This window comes from Colobus angolensis, unplaced genomic scaffold (assembly GCF_000951035.1).
Source record: "Colobus angolensis palliatus isolate OR3802 unplaced genomic scaffold, Cang.pa_1.0 Scaffold10, whole genome shotgun sequence".
NCBI lineage: Eukaryota > Metazoa > Chordata > Mammalia > Primates > Cercopithecidae > Colobus > Colobus angolensis.
Genome location: NW_012110919.1, coordinates 9,467,917 through 9,492,447, shown reverse-complemented (window position 1 = coordinate 9,492,447; position 24,531 = coordinate 9,467,917). Strand labels below are relative to the sequence as shown.

Sequence of the window (24,531 nt, the reverse complement as noted above, 5' to 3'; positions counted from 1 at the left end):
ATGAGGATCTTGAGATTTAAAGGACTTCCTGTCCCCAAATGCTTGCCTGGCATATTCTCAGAATTTCATTACTTTAGAAATTAATTTGTGAGAAGAGAGTTAAGGCTCTATATCTGCTAGTCCTCTGCTCAAAATGTTAAAATGTTAGCTGGCATACTTAAATGGGAACATTCATTAGCTGCCCAGGTTTACTCAGCATAGTCCTAGTTTTGTCTTGGTCTGATTATTAATAGCAATGCTTTCACTCTCAAAAGTGTCCTGGTTTGGCTGACAAATTATGTGATCACCTGTGTTCCATGACAAGAGACCCTTCATTGTTAACTGCTGTGTTTATGATATCTAGCATGATACATGGTTGATGCACACCATACATTTGTTGTATAAATGATGCTTTATCTATTTTCTTAATAGTTAATGTAATATTTCTGAATATATTTGTAAAATTGGAACATATTACTTATGGAAAATTTGGAAACTTCCAAAAAGTAAAAGAAGAAGATAAAAAATTACAACATAATTACTAATATTACAAGATAGATTGCCTTATTACATTTTTTTTTTGAAAACAGGGGAAAATATCTTAACAATACTTGTGATAAGGAGAGGTTGGAATATCAAACGTGTTGGTCAAATTGTCTGTCACACTCATAGCCTCTTCTGAATGGATAGTCTTAAATTGCTATGTTTTGTGCTATGTGACCCTGCCCTACTGGCTGGAGCTGGTTGTATAAGGGGTGAGCATTGATCTAAGAATAGTCAAATCAGAGACTGGCCAGCAGCCCATGACCTGGTGCAAAAGGATGAGCAGGGCTGATCATATTCCTTTTTTTGAAGCTGAACTTGAAAATACAGTTAGCAGTGGGATCTGAAACAGAAGGAATCTATAACGAGAAGCTATGAGGTAAGGTAGGGCCATGAGGGGTCACAACAGGCTGAAGTAATGAAAAAGTAAAAGCTATGAGAGAGCAGAATCTTTGAAGTTGAGGAAAGCTACACAGAATGGGGGGAAAGAATAAACCAATTGGTATAGAGAGGCAGCACAGCGAGGGGCAGAGACATTATCAGAGAGAGACTGTGAAGGCTCTGAGCAAGACAGGGAGATAAAGAGCAGCTTGTTCTTAACCTGTCTTGGTTCCCAGACATTTCTCTGGCCTTGAACCCAGTTCATGAGTATCTTTATGATAACTCACTCATTATTAGGATAGATGTTTTCCCTCTCTATTCTTGGAGCCATCCATAGTCCTAGTGCTGACAGTTGGTCTTCTTCCCAGTGTTTCCCCTGAACTGAGTCTCCTGACCTTTGCAATCCAAAGAATCTGGAACAACTGGCCAAATACAACAATGAGATGTATGCTGACTGTGGTGGCCTTGCAGGATTAGGATTTCCTGGTTAGATTATAAAGACGTAGGAGATCTCAGAGATCCCGAGTGAAGGAATAACCACAAGATCTCTTGAGAACCTGAAAGCTGTCAGACAGCTAATCTGCTCATTTTCCTTTCCCTCTTGGATCACATGGTGTCTCATCTTTGCCACTCTCTGCATCTTCTTTGTTCTTTCCCATACCAGCTTCTTTCGAAGGCTCTTAGTTTCTGCTCCTTCATGACCCTGGATGGCATGTGACTTTGAGTTGTTGTGGTGTCGACTGGTGCTTAATCTCTGTGGCTTTCAAGATCTAGTGTCCAGCACTACTTGACTAGCTGCAATTGGTATATCTTTTATATTAAATTCTCAAGAGAGTGGATCAGATGCATCTCCAGTTAGCTAATGAATTGGTTGCATTTGAGTCAGATGTTCTTCTGATCCAATGATCTGTGGCAAAGGTATGTAACTCACATGATCAACCCTGCTTCCTCAGTTGGGGCTATGGATATTGATTCTCCGATTACTAGAGAAGGGGAAGGGCAAATTGAGCAACATTGATGTTACACCTTGGCGTCACCCTGCTATTTAATCCTGATCTTTATTCCTAGTGCAAACTCAGCAGTTGAACTTCTCAGCAAGTTTCAGACCCTAGCTGTGTCATGACTCCTAATATTTAGGGAGAGTTCCTTACTTCTACCATTGGCCTGGCTCACCTTGCAGATTTTTTTCCCTTCTGTCTTCTTGGAGCTGTCCACAGTCCTAGTGCTGACAGTTTGCCTTCTTCCCAGTTTTGCCCCTGGGGTCAGCCCGTGAACCCACACTTCTGGTAGCCAATCTTCATTCTTCCTCAGAACTGGCAGTGCTATAAATGCTCACTCTGAATGTGCAGAGAAAAGGCTGTGCTCCACATAGACTGGAATAAAGAAATAGCTGAAAAAATTATACAGTCTTGAATACTGACAGATTCAGCACTACTTGCCTGAGGGCGCCAATTGTGTAAATTCTTCCCACAGCAATGTGACAATCTCTTAGCAACTCTGAGCTTCTCTAGTTTCAGTTTAACAGCAACAGGGCAGCAGACCACAGGGGAACTCATTTCATCCCATAGAGTGTGTTCACCAAAGCCACCTCGGCTTAGCTGTCTGTCTGAATCAGCATATCCTGATGAAGGGCGAGTTGGCCTTCTTTTCAAAATGTCTCAGTGGGAGTGACAGAGAGATGTGAGGACTTGCAGCCTTTGGGAATTGTCCACTTGGCCAGCTGAGGCTCTGGGCTACACTCTATCCACAGAGGCCCCTGTCATTTGTTGCAACTGCTCTTCCAGGTCCGGATCTTGTTCATTCCTTCTCAGGGAGGGAGAACCTCATATTCATCACCTCTGCGATGCTTTGCACTTGAATTCTACGCCATTTTCATCTGACACCACAGATTCTGTGGCTGTCGTCCTTTCAAGACTGTGTGGCCAGAATACATTACATCTGACAAGTTGAAAGCCCCATAGAGCCATCTCCATGAAGGAGGAAAAAAAGTCAGACCAAAAATCGAAGGCTTATCTTTCTCCATGTGGGTGTGGGGTCTATTTTGCTTAGAGAACAAAAGGAAAGCATTGAACTTGGAAGAGAGGAAAAATGTGGGGGTGTGTGTACATGAATGTGTTTTTCATTGCTTTGTCTCAAGTGGCTATGCACTTGGTCTTTTGAACAAGTTGTTGACTTGCATAGTTTCCCATTCCTCAAGTAGTATTAGAAAATAACTAGCAACCACAGGAATTCTATAATGAGTTTTTGAAGCCAGATCTTCTTAGTACATGGGCTACTGCAAGGGAGTAAGTCAGACACTTTGTGAAACTTTGTAACTCTTTCAAGCAACAGAGGAACCATTTAGTAAATTAGTCCTTGAAATGGTACTCAGAGAAGTTATTAGCTAGGGTGAAATTACCAAAATCGTTCCCTGGTGACCTGAAAGAACCAGTGAGTTCTTAAAGTATTCTTAGAGTTTCCTACATGCAAAAACAAATATGACTCCTCTAATATGAATTCTGCAGCATGTATTGTGTAGGGGTAAGAGGCAGGCAAACTTCTTGGTCACAGAAAGGGCTTTTGATTGTGGAGCACTGCAGCAGCAATGATGATGCTAATGATGAAGTTCTGAAAGCTATTTCTTTCTGCAGAGCTCAGTGAGGATTTTTTTTTTAAGTTTTTTATTTTTTTAGACTGAGTCTTGGTCTGTCACCCAGGCTGGAGTGCAGTGGCACAATCTCTGTTCACTGCAACCTCTGCCTCCTGGGTTCAAGTGATTCTCATGCCTCAGCCTCCCGAGTAGCTGGGATTACAGGCGTGTGCCACCACGCCCAACTAATTTTTGTAGTTTTAGTAGAGACAGATTTCACCATGTTGGCCAGGCTGGTCTCAAACTCCTGACCTCAAGTGATTCACCCACCTCGGCCTCCCAATGTGCTAGGATTACGGGCATGAGCCACCACACCCAGCCTAGTGAGGAACAATTGAGATTACCTATGCAATTAGCCAGATAGAGTCATATTCAGCGAAAGCCGAACTGGGGTACTAGCAGTGTAGACACCAAATCTTCTTTTCCTAAAAAAGAAGATATCTTTAATAGAAAATAATTTCCTTAAGTCACCACTTGGAGAATTAATAGAAAGATTTTAATTTCTAGGTTCATGCAAAGGTAACTAGAAAGTCATTAGCGAGCTATGACCATAGCTCATAATTTTTTGATTCCTCTATTGCAGAAATGAAGTATTTATCTGGAGAAGAGACCGCTAGATACCTACTCAATATTGCCTATCACCTTTTTTCTTGTATATAATGTTGATTTTATTGGAGAAGTAGTTTGCTTACCTGAAATATACTAGATTTCTGAGGATTCCTAGAAGATGAGAGGTACATCAGACTAAATCCTAGTCAGTGACATGTAAACAGAAGTTATTGGATGTGTCTTCTGGTAACGCTCCTTACAAATAGGCAATGACTCAGCTGGCATGCTCTTTTTGTTCCTTGTGTTTTCCCTTCTACCTACCAGGAATGAGAAAATACTGTTTGGAGTTCTAGTAGCCACTTTGTGTGTATGAGGCAGCCTTAAGGAAAGAAGTCACAACTCAAAGATGGCAGAGAAGAGAGATGGAAAGTCTACGATGAGGTTGCGGAGCCCCTGTACCACACCTAGTGAGTTTAAGCCCTGTTTTCAGGTCTCTGCTCCTCACAATTGAGCACATTTTCTAACTGATACAATATGCAGGGCTGCAATCCCACATGTTTTACTCTTAAATAGAAGTTATTCTGTTCACACAACAGGAACATCAGTAGGGAATAAGATTCTAAAATCCAGCCAGCCTATCCATATGGATGGGCACCATATGGCCTTTCTTTGCTGCCAAGGCCAGTCTAACAGACACAGGGAAGAATGTCAAGTGCAAAGTCAATAATGACATTCTAGAATGCATGAAATGGAGACAACCTGAATAACCTTGAGATATTATAGAGGTATTGATTCTGAAGTGTTTAAAAGAAAAATACCTTATAGTGTGTACTGACCATATTTTATGAAGTCCATAAAGCAACTATTTTATCTTTAAACCATCATATTGGTCAGCTGCTTTAGTTACCGTTGCCTGCATTATTCATCAGATCAACTATGTAGAAGATCACTTTGGTTACACTGTGTCCATTTTTATCCTTAATCCATGTTGATTTTACAGGTACATACTTAGAGCTGCATGGGAACTTCAGTACATTCTCTCTCCATTTTCTATCTCCCAACATAACAAAAATCCATCCCAACATGTATTTGCTCTCATATTCTGCTTCCAGTGGGTCCACGTTGCATAATAGTGACCTCCATTTATTTGATATATAAGGCATTGCACTCTATGAGTTCGGTATTGTTATCCTTGTCTCACAGATGAGGAAATTGGGTTGCAAGAACTTTCAAAATTTACCAAAGATTATGGTAGAGCTGGGATCAAAATCCAGAACTGTGTAACCAAAATCCATTGTTTTAACCACTCTTTATTCATTCAACAAGTATTTGTTGAGCTTTCACTATGTGCTAGATAATATTTCAGGCCTTAGGGATGAAAAAGTGAACAAAAATTACAAACATTCCCTGCTCTCCTGAAGATGAAGTTTCTTTCTCTCTCTCTCTTTTTAAATGTTAGGCTTGTGACTGTAGTCTTAGCTACTTGGGAACCAAAGGCAGGAGGATGGCTTAAGCCCAGGAGATCAAGGCTGCAGTGAGCTGTGATTGCACCACTGTACTCCAGCCTGGTTGACAGAGTAAGATCCCATCTCTAAAAAATAATGATAGTAGTAATAATAATAATAATTTAATGGGGAAGATAGGCAATAAACATACTAAGTTATGTGCTGTAAGTAAATTATGTGTGATAAGTAAAAAGACGATGGAGCAGGGTAAGATACAGTGAGCACATGGTGGGGACAGCCAGGGACAAGGTTGTGTATTCAGTAGGGAGGTTAGGGAAGGCCTCTCTGATGAGGTGGCCCCTGAACAAAACTTTGAAGGATGTGATGGTGTGAGCCATGTGGATATTTGCTGAGAGGAGAACATTTGAGGCCAAAGAAACAGCTGGTGCAAAGGCCCTGCGTTGAGAGCACACTAGCATGTTTGAGAGACAGTGAGGAGATTGGAGTGGAGTGAGGGGGTGGGGGTGGATAGTAACTGAAAAAGGGATTTGAGAGGAAACAGAAGGCCAAATTGTATAGGGTCTTGTAGACAACTGTGAGGACTTTAGTTTTTGCTTTGAGAGAAATAGGGGCCATTTGAGCTGAGAAGTGATGTGATCTGACTTAGGTTTCAGAGGACCACTCCAGCTGATGTGTGGAGAATAGACTGAAGGGAGGTGTAAATGTGGGGCGTCCAGTGAGGACTGAACACAGTTAGGCTGCAACTGCGTTCTGCTTCACAGGTGATTAGAGAACACTGTCAGAAGAGGGACTTCTGTCCTTCTTGTCCTTTTAATGTTTTTTGATTAAGGGGATAAATAACAAAACGTGTTATTTATCAAAGTGTATTCCATGGAACATGTTGGTGTTCGGTGTTCTCAAAAAAGGTAAAGGTAATAGCAGACAATGACTTCAGCACATGGAAGTGGGTCAGGGCCTGTGGAAGGTGGTGGTGGTGGAGGAGCAGAAATCTCAGCGGCCTCCCGTTCTTCTTTTCTCTCTAAGGGAAATGTGCAGGCAGAGGCAGGCACTGTCGGGATGGACATCTTCAGAAAGCCTATGAGAGAAACTTTCCCGGGACCAAAGTTTTGAGCATTTATTTTTCTTCATTAATTAAATGAATATTTATGCAGCCATTGTATAGCTTAAATTAGTGGGGGAAACTGACAATAAACATTAGGCATGATAAATATGCAAATTATACAATGTGTTAGGATGTAACCCGAGTTGTAGAAAAATGTAAGACAAGGTAGGTAGGTGGGAGTTCCCTGGGTGGGGAAGCGGTAAGTTGCTGTATTAATGGGGTGGTCAGGGTAGGCTTCATTGAGAAGATGTTCTGGTTTGGTGGCCAACAGGACTTGATAATGTCACACCGTCATTAACTAGGACACGGTGCCATCACCTTTTCTTTTATATTGTGCCCCCTGCTGGTAAGGAAGATAAATCGGCTGACATCTCTTCCTTCTCTCCTGCTGAGTGGAGAGGGCTGCTGCTGCTGAACTCATTTTATGTTCTTCCCTGTCAGAGTCTTAATCCTGTTGACTCCTTAGAGCCTTGGAGGAAGATAAAGATTAGCTCCTTCTCACAAAATGTGAGCAGCTCCTGCTCTAGCTGAACTGGTTTTCTGGGGAAACTGCGACTTCTTGTCATTTATAGATATTGTTACAGTATCATTGTGGGGACCCCTGAGATTGGGTTAGCATTGCCTGTGTCTATATGATACAATATGGGTAACAAAAACATTCATCAATTAATTTTTTCTTCTTGCTTTCCCCTCTGTTTATAAATTCCTGATAATGGAGCATTTGAGCACATTGTCAAGTAGTTCTTTAAATCTGGTCTCAAGGCGATGAGGGTTGAATCAGCTATGTGATGGTCTTTACTGTCTAACTAGTCATTTTCTGTTTAAATGAAGCGACTTAATAATTTTGAACAAATTGACAGTGTCAACTCTAGATAATATTTCCAAGAATCACCTAATGTAAGCATTATCTAGAAAAGTCTAATTCAGCACTTTTCAAAGTGTATTCCATGGAACATGTTGGTGTTCGGTGTTCTCAAAAAAAAAAAAAAGAAAAAGATTCAGTGGTCAAATAAGTTTTGGAAGTACTGCATGCTGCAGCTCTGTCCTGGAGATTCTTAATTCACATTGGTTTTTTAATAGCTTTGAGAATTTTTCAATAAATGAACTTACTTTGTTTAATTTGGTGTTTCCCAAACTTATTTGATTATCTATTTGTCATATAACTATCAATTAAATCCTGTGGGACTACCAGTTTACAAAATGTGCTCTGAGAAAAGCTGATGTGGCTGAAGTTAAATTTCTTAGAAAAATAAAACAGAATTGCTTATTAATGGGATCCAACCAATGTTTATTGAAGGAATGAACACTGAAGTTCATTTAATGCTGACTTGAATGTTAAATGTTGAAATGTGTAACTTGAGGGTGAGTTACACTTTTGAACTTATTTTTGTTCCTGATGTTTATTGTGATTACTGTGCTAAAAGTTTCTATATAGTTTTCTGAATCTGAACATTAGGAATCTCACATTGATTTAATTTTGAATTTGTTATATACTCATAAAATAGACAGGGTCTCAATAGTCATCAACTTCCTAAAGCTACGTAAGGCAAGGGACTATTGGCATTTAAACAAACCAAAGATATAGCTTCTAATTTGTGACCCTGCTCTAATTGTCCCAAGTAACTGCTGTGATAAAATTTATTTCCTCAAATAAAAACAAAAGAGATCAGGCTTAAATATTGATAATTTGTTCTAGAATTAGGGGGTTTCTTACCATTGCCCACAACACGACAATATTTTTGAGACTTAAGATGAATACTCTTAGTTTTCTAAACACTTCCAAGATTTTGAAGTACAAATCATAAGGATGCCTGGGACGGCAATTGATTTTGGCAGTGCTCAATTGTCAAAATTAGTTTTAACTTCACTTTCTTAATCTCTGCCTCTTAAGCCAATTCTCCATTGCTTATGCAAAATGAAATGAAAATGTATGCTTTTTTTGCTGAAATGCCCTTAGAAGATTTCTCTGGAAAATTTCTTTTTCATAAATGATCATATCTTTAAAGTCTTCTGCTACAATGGACATTCTATTTCCTCTCATTCCATATTGAGTAGGAAGTCAGGGGACAATTGAGTCTTTGTAATCTTGAACCAAAAATTTTACTTTTTAGCAGAGGATAACATTTTTCATTCTTTGTTACATTGTCTAATGTCTCAACTCAATAAGTTTGACTTATCTGAACAATTGTTTTTCTTAAATGATAATCACTTTTTCTCTTCAACAAAGAAACAGGACAAATTTTGCCCTGGAAAACAAGTGGTGTATTGCAGTGATTCCTTCATAATTTTTGTGAAAAATGTTGGCATGCTCACTGTGGTGTGTTCTGTGCACCATATATTTTGATGCTTCTCCTTGTGATTCCTTCCCTGTGGGAGGATGATACATTTCTTTCCTGTTGAGCTTAGGCTTGGCCCATGTGACTTGCTTTGGCCAATAAAATAAGAACAGAGGTGATATGTGGCACTTCCAACATAAGCTTATAGAGCCATCTCATGGTTTGCCATATGCTTTTTTCCCTCCCTGCTATGGAAACCTGTTTTGTTCGAGTTAAAGGTTGTTTCATCATTCTAGATCTTAGAGTGAAGCTGATGGACAGCAGATCCACAGCCAAGCAACGATTGGTACTTCTACAAGGAAGAGAAAAACCCTTGTTGTTGAGAGGTTCAGATTATTTGTTCTTGCTCATAACCCATTCTATCTTGACGAATACAATCACCCTCCTCATTGGAATATTTCTAACTTTCCTTTTTAAAATCTTGATATAAAAGCAAACAATTCAAACTATCATCTATCAGTTAATCAATATTAAATGAATAGAATAAATTTTCAACAAATTGATACAAAGCTAACTTTCAACATCAACAAACAATAAAATCTTTAACCACTGTAACATAGCTAATAACTGCTATCTCGTTTTAAGTAATGAAGCAAATAAAAATATAGGCAATGCTGCTGTTTAATGGACTGATTACAATGATTCTTGAATGTGAACATGGTATTTTTAATCTGAATCTTTTTAATTCAGACCTTAATAACTGTCTTTGTGAGTTGCAATTTAGTCTCTCAAAAGCACCAAAAGAAAAAGCAAAATTAAATTTTTAGTAACTTGTGTTTATATACAAATGATTCTTTGAGGCAGTGGTAGTTAGTGCAATAAGCTCCTAGAACATCATTTTACAGATGCACCTATTTTTCTCAGGTGAGAGTAGACTTCCTTGGTGTTAGGACAGTGCTGATTCTGACTAATTATTTAATTCATAAATAACAGTCAATAATTATTATTTCTGTAGATTTTCCCCCATGAAAAGTGAAAGGAGCACTTGAGAAAGTTTTTAGATGAATATGAGAGATGCCATTCTTGAGGGCTTTTAGGACTTGCAATGCTTAGGAGAAATATATATATATATACATGTTTTGAATTTGTAAAGTACATGAAAATACTGAGATTATTTTATTTTGATAAAGAATTTTAGAGTTTGGGTCACTGATAAATATTAATCTTGGAAACTGAATAGCACAATTAATTCTGTTGGAACTGGCTCACAAACAGGCAAGGAGGAAACAGGTTAACTTTCTTCATTTCTGGACATAAGCAATTCTCTTTCAATTTCTTGAAAAATGCTAATCTGTTCCAATGGGAAGAATATTATTTGAAAAATGCCCTTCAAGCAATTGATATTAATCTTGTTTGAGAAGAGTATGATTTTATTGTCAGAAGCTTTAGAAAAAAATAAATCTTAAGTACATTTCCCTATCTATAACCCAACTTGGCTTATTTCCCCCTGATAGTTTTCCTGAAAAAAGGCAAGAAACTTAGAATGCTGTAATTTTTCTCTGAAGAAAATACCATCTTCTATATATTGTTCTCATGTTTTAGCTCTACTGTGTTATTAGATTACCTTTCAAAATTAGTCACTGTGGTTATTATTTTATGGAGCCTCTATTTATTCAGATTTGCAAATAAAAATAGATTTTTTTCCCACAGTTGCTTCTTGTATCCCACTCCATTGTTGCTTTTTTGCTTTTTGCTCAAATTCAGTTTTTTTTGTGATTCTTTCATAGTGTGGTAGGGCAGGGGACTTGTCTATAAATCACAAATTTCCTTATTCTTTATATGCCTAAAAATGTCTTTTTTTTTTTTTTTACTCTCGCCTTTTGAATATTAGTTTCACAGGGTAGAGAATTCTAGGTTGACAGTTATTTTACTGAGCACTTTTAAATAATTTTGCTTTGTCTTCTGACAAGTGTTTCTGCTGATAACAAGTCTGCTGTTGGTCTGATTGTAGTTTATTTGTAGGTAAACAGTCATTTCTCCCAGGTAGTTTTAAAAATTGTCTTTACTTTTGTTTCTCTACAGTTTCACTGTGATGCATATTTTTTAAAAAAGTTCTGCTAAGAACACACTATGCCCTTTAAAATCTAATGATTTATGCCTTTATTCATTTCAGGAAACATTTCATTGTCATCTCTTTGAATATTGTCTCCTTCTAAAGACATTATCTCTCTTTACGAAACCCTATTATATGTATGCTAAAGCTTCTTATTCTATCCTTTCTGTTTCTTAACTATTTTCTTCCCCAAATTTTTGGTGATTGCCTTATTTCTTTACCTTCCAGATCACTAATTTCCTTTTCTGTTATATCTAGTGTATAGTTTAAGTCATCAATAGATTATTTGAATGACTACGGTTTTTGTCTTAATCTGATTGAGCTGCTGTAAGACAATATCATAAACTGGGTGGTTTATAAACAACAGAAATTTATTTCTTACAATTCTGGAGACTGAGATGTCTAAGATCAAGAAGGAGGCAGATTTAGTGACTGGTGAGGACTCAATGCCTAGTTCAAAGACTGCTACCTTTTTGCTGTGTCCCCACATGGCCGAAGGGGCAAAGGAGCTTTCTCAGATCTATTTTATAAGGAACTAATCCCATTCATGGGGGCAGAGCCCTCATGACCTAATCACTTCCCAAATGCTCTACCCACTAATACTATCACCTTGGAGGTTGTGATTTCAGTATTGGATTTTGCGGAGACATAGCTGTCTTCATTCCTAAAAATTTTGTTTTGTTTAGATTTTTCTTTCTCAAGTCTGCCTGTTCTTTTTCCAAAGCACCTTGGTCTTGTCTTATTAATACTTTTTCTTTATTTATCTTGTGGGATATTATTAATGTACTTATTTTCAAGATTTCATTTTAGATTGTTCAATTATCTTAATTTTTCCCAGCTATAAATTCCCCCATTATCATGCTTCCTTTCTCAGGGCTTTGGGTTTCCCTGTGTGTTTTACAATTTTGGATTATGAGCTCATCATCAGTTGGCTTTGTCTCCTTGGGAAGCCTTGTTTGTGCCTTGAGTTGAAGAGGCACCTCTATTAGGGACTGTTGCCTAAGTCCTTGCTAGGGCTCTGTGTTTTTCCATGGCTCTGAATCTGTTGTAATGTTAGTTTCTTGGCTACAAACATTCTCATGCCACTTAAGTAATGTTAATTCAGGTCACACATTCAATACTTTTAGTTAAGAAAAATGTGAAAGTAAGCCGTAGAGTTGCTATTGAGAGTGTTTGGCACTAATGAGAACTTTAAAATTTCCATCTACAAGGAGGGTAGAGCCTGTTAAAGAATCTGTCTTAAAGTTGTATCTGCAATTTGTATAGCAAACATAGTACTTTTACTATATTTGCATGTTTATTTGGAATAGCTTGGAGATAGGCTGATGGAAATATGATATGGTTTTTATTTTTTTTTAATTTTTTTAATTTTTATTTTTTTTGAGACGGAGTCTCGCTCTGTCGCCCAGGCTGGAGTGCAGTGGCCGGATCTCAGCTCACTGCAAGCTCCGCCTCCCGGGTTTACGCCATTCTCCTGCCTCAGCCTCCTGAGTAGCTGGGACTACAGGCACCCGCCACCGTGTCCGGCTAGTTTTTTGTATTTTTTAGTAGAGACGGGGTTTCACCGTTAGCCAGGATGGTCTCGATCTCCTGACCTCGTGATCCGCCCGTCTCGGCCTCCCAAAGTGCTGGGATTACAGGCTTGAGCCACCGCGCCCGGCCGATATGGTTTTTAAATTGTGGTTAACTGTAATAACAGTGTTTTTACTTAGAGTATGTGTTTATTTGGAGTATATTGAGAAGTGCTGACAGAAATAATGGTGGGTGAAAATCATCTCAAGCTTCCTCTTGTGGTTGGAGCTAAATATGCAGTCTGGAATAATATATAAAGGTACTGATCAGCCACAGTGCCTCTCTGAAGAGGTGGGGGAAGGGAACTCTTGATAAACATATCTTTTAACACCTATGTATCTGGATTAAATTTAAAATGTGTTAAATAATGTTTAGGTTTATTTTGAATTACATGACAGTTGACCTAATCAAGTGTGGGATATTGGATTGCTTAAGATTTCAGAAAATAAACTAAAATCAATCAAAACATTTAAGTTTCTCAATTTAATTTGATATGACCCTGAGCTTTTGCATCATATAATACCAAGAAGAGGAAATTTAAATTAAAAACGAAAGAAGATCTTTATTAACTTGGACAGAAAGAGCTTTGATTATAGTCTTTCTTTCTCCAATCAGTGAGATGTCTGACAGCGAACTTAGGGACTCCAGAGTTGCAACGAATTAAGAGAAGAATGCTGCTGTTCCTGTGACAATGTTTGGACAGTGTAAAACAATACTAGGTCCAGGAGGGCTTTGTCTTGAATGTAAGACCTGAAACTCAAGGAAGTTAAAAATGAAGAAACAATGGGATATCCAGGTTGTTGGTTTAATAATTAAATAGCACAAGAATAAAAATAAGTAGCCTAGATTGAGTTTGGGAGAGAGGAGGCACAGTATTTGATCCCACTCTTAAGTTTTTGGAAGTAAGATAGAATAGGTTCTTTTCCTTTTCCTTTTCCTTTTTTTTTTTTTTTTTTTTTTGGTAGAAAGGATATATTACTAGAAGAGGGATGGGAGTGGGGGCAGCATCTCACTTTGGTTATATGTATGTCCAAGGTCTTTGGACATAGACAGCATGACTTCCAGGTCTACTCTGTCAGTTTGAGGTGGGTGATGATAAGAAGTTGCTTAAATTCTCTATGCATTATTTTCCTTAGTTGCAAAATTGGGAAATTTGAGTTGTTATAGGAAGCAAATAGTCTTTGTAGAGTATTATGCTGCCTCATAGGAGTCTATGGTGTTCCTAAGGGAAATTGGTGCTGAAAAATGGGATTTTAAGTTATAAGAGGTTCTCAGGAATGCTTTCTTTACATATAATTGAAATACATTTTATATGCATATGTGAATTTATCTAGGGGGTTAAGGGAGTGACAGGAGCCATAGCTTTCTTTGGATTTTCAAAATTATTCAAAATCACCAAAAGGGATTTATCCTAAAATTTCTACAAGGGGACAGGACAGTCCCAATTTGTATACAAAATATATTGGAGTTGATGTAGTTCTCATTTCAATAAGGTGAGTATTTGAGCACATTGGAACATCAGTACAGGTGGGAGAGAGATATGTTCCCATGGCAACAAGAGTCCTTATAAGTAGGTTCAGAAATACACACCTATAAGGGCTTTCCTTGCGACCACATTTGAATTAATCTTTAGGAACTTCTGAATTTGTTGGGTGGATTAGATTGGAGCTGTGGTCCTCCTAATTCTTTATGTATTTAGAGGTTGAACCAAGGAAAGAACTATTGCATCTTATTTCTACTTTGATTTTGCTGTAACTCCATGTCACTGGTCAAGACATTTAATTATCTACTCCTATATATATCTTCGACTGGAGCATGTGGTTCTCCGTGACTTATTAGCTTTGTTGTATCACAAAGACTTGTGGTTTGATTCACAAGTGTAATGGTTATTTAGGTTATACCAGTTTCTTCTAATATGCCAATTACTTTTCATTTGTTCTTTGAAAAATTCAAAATTAATGAGGGACATTCTCTGGGTAATGCTTACATTTTCCAGTCAGATGTGAAATGTCAGCTGAGATTTAGAGATTACTTATAAAAAGGTGGTAAAGTACCTTTGAGTGGACCAGCAGAATTCTAGTGCAAGGCAAACACAGGTTCGAGGTGGAGGAGTCAGTGGTCTTAGTTGGGGTGGTTTCATCCTGTTCTCCTTAGCCAGATATGTTGCTCTCTGCTTCCTGGCATTGACTCTGTGCACCTGTCAAAATGACCGCTTCACATTCCCCTGCCGATGTGTGCCTATTTCTACCTCTAATTTTGCTCATACTGCATTGTTTTACTTCATGGGATGACTCTTTATGTTCATCTCCTTATTCTACCCATTTTAAAAGTCTCTCCTTGGAAACTTTTCACTAATTCTGCCTCTAGTGATCCCTTACATATTATATGTATAATCCTTCATCTTGTCTTCCTCTTTGAATTATAAGCAACTCAAGGATGGGATAGTGGCAGAGACTGACTAACTGTTCAAATCCATTCCTCTTTTTGGGCTTATAGTTAGACCATGTCCTCAGATTGCTTTGCCTTGCAGGTAGATGTGACCATGAGGCTGAGTTCTAACTGAAGCAATATAAGCAGAAGTGATGAACACTACTTTCAGGTCTGACATAAAATATCCTACACATGGTCCTCTATGTTCTTTTCCTATATACTGGCTAAATGTAGAGGATTGAGGGATTTAGGGGAGGGCAAATCTGTGATGGAAGGGGCTTAGGTCTCTGAAGTATTATAGGAAAATATTCCACCAACAAGGAATAACTACATTATGCTGTTAGAGGATAAGCAACCAACTTACCAACTTACCACGTATTAAGCCTCCAGGGTCTTAGGGCTTCTCAGGGTAGTAGCTAGTGTTACTTTAACAAATATAGAGGTGAATTATATTATATTTGTTTCCTTCACAGTACCTAGAATAATGTAGACAGAGGTTCCATCAATGCTGGCTGCCTCCTCCAAAATGTCAATGTACTGACCGTCACCTTCCAGAGCAAAGAGAAGTAGGATGATGTTCTGCTCAGGTCTGGAAAGTGGGAAGCAGGACAAAGAAGAGGTGTTAGCAGTGGATGGCCCAGTGTGAAGGTACATAGGGTAGATAAGGCACATACATTTGGTCTTCTACCGTGGTCAATGGCATCAAATAAACAAACAGTATTGTTATTGATTATTATATTAAGTAAATATCAGGAAAGGTATTGATATTGATTATCACATTAGATAAATGTGCAGAATAGTGGTGTTATTGATTTTTGTATTCAACAAATATAAGGATGGACAAAACTCACACCCCAGCCAACACATCTTAAAGTGACTTAAGGTTTTGAGCACAATTCTGGGACAGGGACTTATTTTATGATTAATGTTTTAGAATATTTAAGAACTTTTCTTATCGAATTCCCATTAAGAAGAAAAGCAATTAGGGACACATACGCATCTGTCTATAAAAAGCCTTGGAGCTGGCAGCATCATTGTCAGCAACAAAGACCCATGGGATCTATCAAATACCAAATGTTGAACAGAGCCCCTTTAAGATATGGGGCCAATGAAATAAATCAAACTGAGAGATGGAACACATTTGCAAAAAGCATGAAAATTTTAATTATCTGTAAAATGTAAACAAGATGATATAGTTTGACTGTGTCACCACCCAAAATCTCATCTTGAATTGTAGTCCCCATACGTAATACCCATAATCCCCACATATGAAGGGAGAGACCAGGTGAAGGTAATTGAATCATGGGGGCAGTTTCTCCCATGCCATTCTCATGATAGTGAGTGAATTCTCGTGAGATCTGATGGTTTTATGTGTTTGGTAGTTCCTCCTGAGTTCATTCTCCTTCCTGCGGCCTTGTGAAGAAGATGCCTTGCTTCCCCTTTGCCTTCTGCCATGATTGTAAGTTTCCTGAGGCCTCCCCAGCCATGCAAAACTATACGTCAATTGAACCTCTTTCCTTTCTAAATTACCCAGTCTCAGGCAGTTCTTTATAGCAGTGTGAGAAGAGACTGAGTCACAAGATTTTCTATGATTAGAAGCCCACAGTTTTGTATCTTTGAGGTGGAGAAATGGTAGCCACATAGGGTAGGTGAAGCAATCCCTCATTTACACATGCTGTGGGTAAAGAGCAAAAAAATCAAGTTATCCAGTTTAGGACTGTGGGACAGGAATGTGTAGTTGTTACTGAAGTTTACTTTTAAAAAAAAATTCAAGTAATAATAAAATCCTTGATTTTAACCAATATATTCTTCAAAGTTAGATTAAAACAACCTAGAGAAGGACTGATAATAGGATAAGAAAAGGGTTCAAAATAGTCTTTGTGGAAAGGCATTTCCTCCTGTTGGGAAGGATGAAGGAAGAGTTAGAGATGAAGAGTCCATGGAGAAGTGGAATCCCAATGTACACATTCAGAAAAGTCTGAGAAATGTGTTATGCAGGGAAGGAGGTGCAAAAGAAAGTTCATATACACAACATATGCAAGCAGTGAAGACACCATTGAGGCTGTTGCTGTTGTCTTGCCTAGACAACTTCTCCTCTTTGATTGACTCGTTTCATTCAGTTCTCAGCTTAGATTTTTTGCTGACTACTCCATGTAATGTTGCTCCATCAGTCATTGTCTTCACATTGTGATGGTGAATTTTCTTCATAGAATTTACTGTGTTAAAGTTTTCTAAGTCATTCATGTGTTTGCAGTTCATCTTCCATGGCAACAGGGATCTCATTTGGCTTGCTCATCACCATACTCTGAGCACCCAGACTAGGACCTGGCACAGAGGAGGCGTTCAATAAACATCTTCATCAGTTCAGGCTGCTGTAACAAGTCATCATAGACTGGGTGGCTTAAACAACAGACCTTTATTTCTCACAGTTCTTGGAGTTGGGAAGTTCAAGGTCAAGGTGCTGTAAGATTTGGTGTCTGCTGAGGGCTACTTCCTGGTTCAGAGATGGCTGTCTTCTCATTATATTCTCACATGATGGAAAGATGACAAGCTAGCTCTCTGGAATCCCTTTTGTAAGTGCACTAATCCTATTTATGAGGGCTCCACCCTCATGACCAAGTGACCTCCACAGGCCCCATCTCTGATACCTTCACACTGGGGGTTAGGATTACAACATATGAATTTTTGGGAATCACAAACATTTAGTTCATTTAAACATATATCTATAGAATGGATGAGCCAGATACCTGTCCTTTATAGTAGAGAAGTTGCCTCTGAATCAAAATCAGGTGAAGGAGAAGCTTAAGAAATACCTAAAAACTTTCTTTGACTACGGGAAGGGCTATCAGCACATATTATTTAGTTATCCTGCTTCAAATGCAAAAACATTGAAGAGAAGTTAAGCTGACAACCTGTTATAAACAACAGCCACGGTCTTCTGACTCTGAAATTCTTGCTTATTTTGCTGCCCATTTTATACATTTCTCTCTTCAGTGTTTGGGAGGAGTAATATTTAGGAGGAAAACAAGTTGTTTGGCCACTTGGATAAAGCCATTGGCCACCTCAGCAAATCCTCTGCTTTGGCTGTGGGCACTCTGACCCGAATGAGTAGCAGGTGGTGAATTAACAGTGTGATTTGCATTTTTGAGGGTATATGTGTGCAGAGTCTTGCTTATACATGTCTGGAACTCTTTATATTAAAATGTGTTTATATTTAAGGAAATAGAAAAGGAATTATTGGCCTGCTTTTGTCATGGTTGTACTATAATCCACCATGAGAAATCATAATATAATTTCATTTTTCCCTTGGTTTAATGCTGTTAAAGAAGCCAGCTCTCAGTCTGAGGAAACAAATCTTCTTTTAAGCATACCTGCATGCAAATGGGCTGTGGAGGTGGTTTATCCTTTTACATAATAAGTTAGAGAGTTCTCTTTTTCAGTGGAATAGATGTATAGATTAATAAACCCCGACTAGGCACACGGATACGTGGAATCAATGTAAGCCTGGTTAGAGATGACAAAGAGCTTCACGCTCGAGTGCTTTGCAGCCTAATTCAATAAAACAAAATGAAAGGCAAATGCTTGAGGAGTTGAAGAGAGGATCTTTATGAAAATATTAAAACCTTTGTACAAAGAAAGTCATATTCTTTTTTGAGCTTGCTCCCAATATTGCAATGTAATATATGGGCCTCTTTAGGGGGAAAAATTTAAAGGCGCTTTGTGATTTTTTTTAAACAAAGCAACAAAAAGGAACCCTTTTGAATGTAGAAGCCTACACTTTGGTCTTTAACTGGAAAGTAAAATGCTGAGATAAAACTAGATTTTTTCCCCCATCAATTTGCAAAACTTAAGTCTGAATCTAAACTGAAACAGCGACAGCGTGAAAAGCTATTCACGGGTCTGCAGCCATCTCTGATTCTATCAATTTGTTTTCCAGTCTTTGTTGTGATTCCGTGTTTCTCATGGATCTCTAGAGACAGCTTCCGGCTTGAGGAGAGAATATCAATAGCCCGCATGTTCCTCTAGGAGGCTTCCCTGCGACAATCACGATGCTTCCACAGATCAGATCTCCCTTTCTTTAATGATGGGGTGTTAAAACAACAAAAATTATTCATTTTGGGAAACATGAAAATCAACAAAGCAATAATGTCTGAGTGAGAATATAATTTTGCTTCCTCTTTGTGCAGTAAGCTCAAAGGCAAAAAATAAGAATCAATTGGTCTCTTTTCTGGGATTTCATAAATCCATAATTATATCACATGCATTTAAAAATGAAGCAAAGAGCTTAATAAATTTGGACAGAACTGTCACACTGCAATGAAATAAGTACTGGACTTTCTGAGTCTGGAAGGCCTGGTTTTTGGCTGAGTCCCATCAGGTGACAAGTGGGTCATCTCCGATAAAACCCCTAATTCCTCTGAACTCTGTATTTCACAGCCATAAAATGGAAATAACAATATCTGCTGTTCTAATCTCACAGGGCTGATGAAATATAACATGACATGTACGCAAGTATCTAGAAAACGTTCGAAGCATGTGTGAATACAATATGCTGTCAAATTATTAGAGAAGTTACACTTTTCTTTAATATTCATACCATTGTCTAGGAACTTGTCCTGTCCAGAAAATCCTACAATGTTTAAGAGAAGAATTGCTGCTTTCAGTTGTATATTTTGTATTTTAAAATATGTGTGTTTATATATATGTAAATATTTATATTTTTCTGCCTTTTTCCCTCTTCTCCCTCTTCCCATCCCCCTTAGTTCTTCCCGATTATCCTTGAACATTCAATTCAGTGTTATCTCCTTTAAGAAACTTGCCCCGTGCCCAAGGCCGGATTGGGCCATACTACTGTGCTTTAAAAAACATTTTGAGTTTATCTTCAGGTACCTTTTCAACATATCTTATGTTTATTTTTCTGTCTCCTTTGCTAGATTGTGAGTATCTTGAGAGTGGACTTTGTTTCTTAATCATGTTTGAATTCCCATGGCCTAGACAGTGTTGGCCACATTGTAGGCACTCAGAAAATTTTGTTACATTACAAATCGCTGTTCTTATCAAAAAATATAAAAGTGTAAATGTTTCCATTCCAACGTGAGGGGCCAGGGACTGGCTAGGTTTATCTGTTGCTATAAGAAATTGGGTTTTCCTTTAGAAATTGTGGTAGACAGAATGGTTTCTCCAAGATGTCTTTATACTGGAATCTGTGACTATATTATGTAACATGACAAAAGGAACTCTACAGATGTATTTAAGGTTACAGATCTTAAAATAGAGAGATCATCCTGGATTATCTGGTTGGGCACAACCTAATCACATAAGCCCTCAGAAACAGATCGCTTTCTCCAGCTGGAAGCAGAAGAGATGCGGCAGCAGAAGCACTGAAGTTCAAAGTGTGAGAAGGACTTGATGTGTTGTTGCCGGCCATGAGAAGTAGGGGGCTATGTATGCAGGACGGAGAGGGACCTGAGGGAGCTGAGAGGGGTTCCTGGCTGACAGTTAGTAAGGAAGCAGGAACATCAGCCCTGCATCTGCCAGGAACCAAATTCTACTAACAATGTGAACAGGCTTGAAAGCAGATTCTTCTCCTGAGGCTCTAGGTAAGCGCTCCAGTTGGCTGACAATTGACTTCAGCCTTAGGAGACGCATAGCCAAAAAAACAGTCTAGTCAACCTGGACTTCTATCTAAAGAATAGTGAGATAATACACTTGGGTTGTTATATACCATTAAGTTTATGGTAATTGGTTTGCCGCAGCAATAGAATACAGATACATAAATTAATTTACTAGTTCCAAAAGACTAATTTTTAGAAACTTATAAAAGGTAGAATAGGCTGGGTGCAGTGGCTCACGTCTGTAATTCCAGCACTTTGGGAGGCCAAGGGGCAGATCACTTGAGCCCAGGAGTTCGAAACCAGCCTGGCTAGCTTGGTGAAACCCCGTCTCTACTGAAAATACAACTAGCTGGGTATGGTGGTGCGCACCAGCTACTCTGGGAGGCTGAGGCATGAGAATCGCTTGAATCTGGGAGGTGGAGGTTGCAGTGAGCTAAGATCACACCACTGCACTCCAGCTTGGGCAACAGAACAAGACCCTGTCACAAAACAAAACAAAACAAACAAAACAAAACAAAACAAAACAAACAAAACAAAAGAACGTGGAATAGCCTGGGTCTGCTACAGACAATGAAAATCCCCAGAGAGGATGCCACCGAAAAGTTACACAGGTTGGATTCCCTGGGATGGTGACAGTGGCAGTGGTGGAATTAGGGGATTGGTTGGAGCTGCCATCCTAAGTCAGGGTGGGCAGTTCATTGACCCCCCCAGGAATAGGCTTAATTTCATCCTGATTTGAAGCTGAGTACAAGTTAGATTTGGCAGGGCAGGGCCAGGCAGAGCAGAGGTCGCAGAAATAAATAGCAAGAATTAGTCTGGAAATAGTTTTTCTCCAGAATTTTGAAGCTATTTCTCTCTGGTCTGCCAACTTCTAGAGTTCCTCTTGAGAAGTCCAATGTCATTCTGATTTTAAATCCTTTGTACATTTTTTCTTTTTCTCTCTGAAGTGTTTGGAATCTTCTCTTTAATCCCTGATATTCTGAAAATTTATAATAATATACACTGGAGTCGTTTTTGTCATTCTGTGCTGGACACTCAATAGGCCCTTTCTTTTTTTCAGTTCTGTGCAATTTAAAGTATTATTTTATTTATTTGTTAATGTTTTTTGAGACAGAGTCTCTTTTTGTCACCCAGGCTGGAGGGTAGTGGCAGAATCACGACTCACTGCAACCTGGACCTCCCAGGCGTATGCAATCCTCCCTCCTTAGCCTCTGGAATAGCTGGGACTACAGGTACATACCACCATACCTGGCTAATTTATTTATTTATTTTTTATTTATTTACTTTTTTTTAGAGACCGAGTCTTACTATGTTGCCTAGGCTAGTCTTAAACTCCTGGGATCCTCCCAAAGTGCTGGGATTACAGGCATAAGCCACAGCACCCAGCATCGTGTGTTATTTCTTTGATAATTTCTTTCCTTCCCTTTTCTGTATGGGACTTTCATTAATAAGATATTGGGATCCTAGATAGATTATATAATTTTCTTATCTTTTCTATCATCTGTTTTTTTATCTTCTAATTTCTTCAACTTTAACTGCTAATTCTCTCATTAGAGTTTTAAATTTGTTTTTTTAAATTAAAATATTTTTCTCATTACATGTATACTTATTAATTTTAAAATAACACTCTGCACTTGTTTCTTGGATACGATATCTTATTTCACTGAGGATATACTAGTTTCATTTTAGTTTTTCTTCTCCACAATCATTGTTTCTGTTTTCTCTGAACTTCCTTTTTCCCATTTGCTTAGGTTCTTCTTTTTCACATTAGAGACTTTCTTCAAGCCTATTCTTTCCTTGGCTGTCTGTTCATATTTAATGTTGAGCTTCTACAGAGTTGAGTAAAAGCTCTGGGTGCTTGGTGGGTCTGGCTGACTGGTGGCTTTGGTCAGGCAGGGGCCTATAGATCTTTCCTCAGTGGTTTCCTGACTTCTCTAAAAATGGATAATCTAATTGATTACTTTGGATTGGTGCAACTGAAAGATGGCTTTCTGGAAACCATAAGGCATAAGGATCCGTTGTTAACAATCAGACTAAAATCAGGCTGGCTGGTTCCAGCGTTGTGCTGCGTCACTTGTGACACGCTGTGGAACTTGTTTCCTGTCTCATTAGGATACTAATGGTACCCACGTTATAGGACTATTGTTAAGATTAAATGAGTTTATACATATAAACTACTTACAATGTGAAATGCCGTGAGAGCTCAATAAAGTACATGTTTTACTGTAATAATCATCATAATTACTATTTCAGTCCAGTTCCCCCGCCATGCCTCATGCCTTCCTCCATTGTCTTAGTGTGGAAGCTTCTCTGGTTCACTGTTTCCAACCTTCTGCCAAAGTGGAGAATGAACAATCTCCTTGGGAGCTGAATTGCGAAGGGGACCTAGGGGACTTCCCAGCTCCTCAGTCTGACTTCTAATCAGTCTTCTAGGTCTTCATCCCCACCTCTCACTCCTTCAAATGTACCTGGTGTCGCCAATCCCTATGTCTTTCTGAAGTTCAGAGGTACAAGCAGACTTTCTTGCCAGTGGCCTTTCCTTCTGGAGGCAGTTCCCAGATTTCTATCTGCTAAGTCTGTGACAGCCACTTGTCCCTCTCTGGTCTGGCATCTATTGTCTCCTCTCCTGTTCTTATACGCTTGGAGGATTTATACCTTTCATATCCCTTTACTGATAGTCTAGTTTCATCTGAGGAGGAAATGGAATCACCCTCTGTCTCCAATTAGCCCTGTTAACCACAAGGCCACTGGTCTCATTTCTTTGTCTATGAAATGAGGGGTTACAGTGGGTAAACTTAAAGGCATTTTCCTCCACTGAAAGTCTTTGCTCCTGCATCTGGTTTAGATTTAATGTAATTCCCAGCTGATCACAGCTAGATTCCCTATCACTTATCTCATTCTCAGAAGAGTAGTGATTATTTTTGCTTTTGTTGTTTTGAACCTCTTTGAGCGAGAGACCTGCGGTGTAGCAAATTATATCTTGTGTACAAATTAGAGTAAATGGAAAAACACAGGTGACTTTTGTTCCCTTCTGCATCACAAAGACCTTTTCAATACACCTGATTGATTGTAAAGGGAACTCCGCAAGCAGATGAGAGCTACTGGGACTCTGCTAATGGTAATTTGGGTGCTGTCATATTTATCATGCTGTGCTATTTGGCAAGCAAGTAGGAAGCCTTTAAACTTTTTGCTGTTTCTGAAAACATAAAAATTCAGAAAGAAGATGATACCAAAATTTCAATCAGAAAGAAGTTTCCTCTCTATGGGGAATCACAAAGGATGTTCTGGTAAGTCAATAAAAGTCCTGCTTTGGTCCAATTAGATTGGAGTCTTTGATTCATGAAGTCTGGTGGAAATGGATTGTCTTCCCCTTTGGAAGCCACTTTATACTTGTAGCCTCAGTGCCTGTCCATGTTTGTTGTAGTCACTGCTATTAATGACTAGCTCTTAGGAGTTCTCTTTTAATATCCAGAAGAAAAACTTCCAAAATATAATGACTACTTCTAAGATACTACGTTGTGTAATATTTGAAATGAAAAACAACTTAAAGGCCAGGTGGGGTGGCTTACACCTGTAATATCAGCACTTTGGGAGGCCGAGGCAGGCGGATCATGAGGTCAAGAGATCAAGACCATCCCAGCCAATGTGGTGAAACCCCACCTCTACTAAAAATACAAAAATTAGCTGGGTGTGGTGGCGCCCGCCTGTAGTCCCAGCTACTCTGGAGGCTGAGGCAGGAGAATTGCTTGAACCCAGGAGGCGAAGGTTGCAGTGAGCCGAGATAAGCGCCACTGTACTCCAGTCTGGCAACAGAATGAGACTCCATCTCAACAAACAAACAAACAAACAAAAACAAAAACAAAAAAACTTAGAATT

At 38.7% G+C, this 24,531-nt stretch overlaps 1 pseudogene; it reads right to left on the bottom strand.

The window, feature by feature from the left end:
* Positions 1-24,531, bottom strand: part of LOC105508080 — a 65,013-nt pseudogene that overhangs the window by 19,372 nt on the left and 21,110 nt on the right.